This window comes from Plasmodium reichenowi, chromosome 13, assembly GCF_001601855.1.
Source record: "Plasmodium reichenowi strain SY57 chromosome 13, whole genome shotgun sequence".
Classification (NCBI taxonomy): domain Eukaryota; phylum Apicomplexa; class Aconoidasida; order Haemosporida; family Plasmodiidae; genus Plasmodium; species Plasmodium reichenowi.
The window spans coordinates 1,668,180-1,668,510 of record NC_033658.1 but is presented as its reverse complement, the minus strand read 5'-3'; positions in this window follow the sequence as shown (position 1 = coordinate 1,668,510).

Genomic DNA, 331 nt, shown 5'->3' with positions numbered 1-331 from the left:
TATATATATATATTAAATATATGTTTATACTTTTTTTTTTTTTTTTTTTTTTTTTTTTTTTTTTAATCCTTCTATTTGTGTGAGTACAGAAAAAAGAAAAATATTAAAATTAAATCATCAATATATATATATATATTTATCTTTTTATTTGTAAAATTAAAGAATAATATAATGTATGAATAATCTTATAATAACAATAACATTATATAATATATATATTTATATTCTTTTTATATTTAGTGCATGCATTACAATAATTGTTACATGGGAAAATGAAGAAAAAAAAAAATGTACTATTATATATATATATATATACAAAATATACATTTAC